The sequence below is a fragment of the Tamandua tetradactyla genome, chromosome 14, assembly GCF_023851605.1.
Source record: "Tamandua tetradactyla isolate mTamTet1 chromosome 14, mTamTet1.pri, whole genome shotgun sequence".
NCBI classification, from domain to species: domain Eukaryota; kingdom Metazoa; phylum Chordata; class Mammalia; order Pilosa; family Myrmecophagidae; genus Tamandua; species Tamandua tetradactyla.
Window position 1 is genome coordinate 72,242,276 of NC_135340.1, and position 4,424 is coordinate 72,246,699.

General features: G+C 39.9%; 1 pseudogene; it reads left to right on the top strand.

The window, feature by feature from the left end:
• Positions 1–1,482: 1,482 nt before the first annotated feature.
• LOC143655173 (small ribosomal subunit protein eS8 pseudogene) lies at positions 1,483–2,094 on the top strand (annotated as a pseudogene).
• The last annotated feature ends 2,330 nt before the right edge of the window (positions 2,095–4,424 follow it).

A 4,424-nucleotide genomic window follows, 5' to 3' on the forward strand; every position in this document is an offset into this window, starting at 1 on the left:
AAACTTTGCTGTTATTGTCTTTTTCCTCTCCTAATAATGATTGGATAAATAAGTACCATGAGTCTGTTCGGGCTTTGAGTGAGTTGTGATTCGGTCATTAGGGACACTTAGAAAAGTAAAATCATAATGCCTATATCCTAAATTTATTTCTTTCTTCAACCTAAAATGCCCTCTCTTCTCATCTTTGCTTAATCCATGTTCTCCTCAGTTTTCAACAACACACTGAACTCACATCTCATAACATTCCTACTCTCTTCTTTCTGTAGCCCCTAGACTAGTAAACTTACTGTGTCGGATCTGTGACTCCCAAATGTCAGTCTAGGACTGCATTGTCTATATACAAACCACCTGGAAAGCATTTAAAAATACATTTTCCAAACTGCTTCCTAGCCGCCTTCTCGCACTCCCAAGATTCAGATTCAGTAAATCAAAGACTCTAAGAAATCTGAATTTTTAAAAAGCATTCTGCAGATATGGGAAATTCTGCTCTCAGTCATTCATGTTGGCTCTTCATTATGCCCTATCATAATGTTTTATTTATTCATTCTCCTTTAACTATAAATATTTATTAATGCACCACACATTATTCTAAATACTGAAGACAGAGCCATAATGAAGGTAGACAAGGTCTCCTCTCAGAGAGCCATAGTCTACTATTTGTGACATTAAGTTTTAAGAATTAGGTTTTGTTGCATGGAATCGAAAACCCAATTTCACAGTGGCGTTGACACTCAAGATTTTATTCTTTCCTGTAAAACACATATACTTGGCAGGGACCCAGACTCCGTATATCTTTCTAGATAGGCATGGTTCAGGATGGCTGCTGGATAGTCAGCCATTGTATCTGTATTCATACTAGCAGGAAGGAGAAAATATAACCAAAAGGACATAACCTCACCACAGGGATATTCTCTGGAAGTGACATCCCATTAACAATAACTTAGTCATGTGGTCATGCCTGACTGCAAGGGAAGTTGGGGGTTGTAATCTTTATTCTTGGGAGTCACATGTCTAACTAAAATTCAAGGGTTCTCTAACTGAGGAAAATGGATACTAGAGGAGAATGATCAGGTTTGGCCCAACTATTTTCCCAGGAGATCATGAATCCTTTGAAGGCTGGGAGGACTCTCAAAGCATAGAGCCAAGGAAAAGGGAGCACTAGAAATGATAACCGTTCTGAGGGCTTCATTCTTTTAATAGCCCACTTCCTATTATTAAGGATTACCTTTGAGCAGGGGCCAGCAAACTTTTTCTATAAAGGGCCAATAGTGATACTTGAAGCTTTGTAGGCAGTAGAGTCTCTGTTTCAACTTCTCAGCTTTGCTGTGATAGCACGAAAATAGCCATAGAAACTATGAAAATGGAGCCTCATTTTCCAAATAAGGCTGTTTTCTAAAAACCTTATTTGCAAAAACATATGGCAGGACTAACCCGTCTGTGAAGTTTTGTGTTGCCGCTTTCCAGCCAAGGCCCTGCGATGAGATGAGAATCTCCTGGGACAACTGGCCCAAGCCCCGCTACTCCGGGAGCAAGAGAAAGCTCTACCGTAAGAAGCGAAAGTATGAGCTAGGACGCCCGGCTGCCGATGCGGAGTGGACTCCGCCATAGACACAGGGTTCAGGCTGGAAGAGGTAACAAGAAGCTCTGTACCTTGAGAATGGATGCGGGGAACTTCTCCCGGGGTTGTGAGTGTTGTATTCGCAAAACAAGGATCGTCGACACTGTCTGCAATGCTTCCAGTAATGGGCTGGTCCGCACTAAGACCCTGGGGTAGAGCCGTGTGGTGCTCATTGACAGCACACCGTGCCGGCCGAGGTGGGAGCCCAGGATGAGCTACAAGAAGGAGCCAAGCTGACTCCGGAAGCCTGAAAGACTTTAAACAAAAAACGATTAAAGAAAATTCAGAAGAAATATGATGAAAGGAAAATGTATGCCAAGAGCATTGGTTGTCTGGAGGAGCCGTTCCAGCAGGGCAAGCTTCTTGCGTGCACTGCTTTGAGGCCAGGCCTGTGTGGTTGAGCAGATGGCTATGTGCTAGAGGACAAGGGGCTGGGGTTTTAACTGAGGAAAATCAAGGCCTGGAAAGGCAAATAATTCCTCTCTCCTTTCCTAGCTCATGTAATATAGGTATTTAATGTTTTATTTAAAAAAAAAAAATATATATATATATGGCAGGCTGGGGATTGGCCCATGGACCAGTCCTGGATGCCTATTTTCTTTTACAAAATAAACCTTAAAAGAGCTTAGTAAATTACCCATCTATTTTACATTTAGTCACCTTCATGGAATAGTAATCAAAGCCAGAGGTTTGACTCAGATCCTTATGAATGAGGGGTTTTTTCATACCAATAGGTATGAACAAGTAGGTAATAGCTAAAGGTGAGGGGAATTAAGAGTGGAGAGAGGAGGAAGTGCTGTGGAGGAGAGCCAATTGTGGCAAATATTTTCTCCCATTCTGTGAGGGTTTTGTTTGTTTGTTTGTTTTCACTTTCTTTGCAGCCTTCTTTGAAGCACAACATTTTAAATGTTTTACTGAAGTCTAATTTATTTATTTTTTCTTTGGTGGCTTGTGGTTCTGTTGTCATATCTAAGAAATCATTACCCAATCCAAGGTCATAAAGATTTATACCTGTTTTCTTCAAAGAGTTTTATAGTGTTAGCTTTGACATTCAAGTCTTTGATACATTTTGAGATAATTTTTGTATAAGGGGTGAGGTAAAGGTCCAACTTCATTCTTTTGCATGTGAATACTCAGTTGTGCCAGCATCATTTGTTGCAAAGACTACTATTCTTTCCCCATGGAATTGTCTTGGAACCCTTGTCAAAAAGAAATTGCCCATAAATGTGAGAGTTTATTTCTGGACCCTCAGTTCTATTCCGTTATTAATATACATGGCTATCTTATGCCAGATATGGGGTTTGAAGCTGTTATGTACCCCAGAAAAGGTCATGTTCTTTTTTTTAATGTAACTTTATTGAAATATATTCACATACCATACAATCTATCTGAAGTCTATAATCAATAGTTCACAGTATAATCACATAGTTGTTCATTCATTACCATGATCAATTTCCCCCTCAGCCCTCCTTCTTATTTACCACTAGTATTCCACAGTACCCAATTTTTTTATATATGTTCCATATGGTGGGGTCACATGACATTATTTTTCCATGTAATTATCCTGTTATTGCAGCACTATTTGCTGATTTTTGGGGGGTGGGGGGGTGGGGGGGAAGTACATGTACCAGGAATCGAACCCAGGTTTCTCACATGGCAGGTGAGAATTCTACCACTGAATTACCTTTGCATCCCCGCTCTACCCAATTTTAAGACTTACAACAGAGATAGGTTAACTAAGACAGTGCAGCATTGTCACACAGAAACACACACACACACACATAAATACAAAATCAGTAGAACAGAACAAAATATCCAGAAGTAGATCCATACAAACACAGGTAACTTACTTGTTTGTTTGTTCTGTTTTGTTTTTGTTTTTCTGCAATATAGTTTTACAATCATTATCTAAGACCAGGACTACTGGATTATAGTTCAACAACTTCAGGTATTTCCTTCTGGCTATTCTAAAACACTTGATACTAAAAATAAATCTCTAAATGGTGAGTCAGAAGTCAGAGTAATTTGTTTAATCCTAATTTCTCAGTGATACCTCCTCCCTTTCATTTAATCGTTCTCTGAATCTTCAGGGATGTCTGGGCAATGACCATTTTAACTTCTTTATGCTGGTAAAGGGTGTTGGCCTTATGGGGTAGAGGAATGAAATTGGTTGATGTCCTTGGAGAGACTGGTACCTCTGGGTTTTAGGGCTTATCTGGCATAGGAACAATCTGGAAGCCTTAAATTTCTAAAAAAATAAACTTGCTAAGAAAAACTTTATAGAAACTTCATCAAAGCCCAGGAATATTCTTTAGAGCTTTCAGGAATACTGTTGGTTGGGTTTGGCATACTGTGGTAAGTTTGCAATAGCCGGCTAAAACTTGCATTAGAGTCATCTCCAGAATGACCTATCAACTATATTTGAATTCTTTTTTGTTCCATGTCTCCCCACCTTTTGGTCAGGAAAAGCCATGTTCTTTTAATCCATTCCTGTGGGTACAGATCTGTGGTAGGTAGGACTTGTTGGTTTGGTTATTTCAATTGAGATATGACCCAACCCATTCAAGCTGGGTCTTAACCCTTTTACTGCAGTCCTTTATGAGAGGATAAAACTCATAAGAAATGGTCCTTTATGATAGGATAAAACACATAAGAAACACTGAGATGAAATTAAGAGAAGCTCTTAGAGAAAAACCCCAAGAAACTAAGAGACGACCCACAGAAGCGGATAGAGGACGCCACTGAACCCAGAAGCTGCAAGCAATGCAACCTAGAAGAGAAGGACCAGCAGATGTTGCCATGTGCT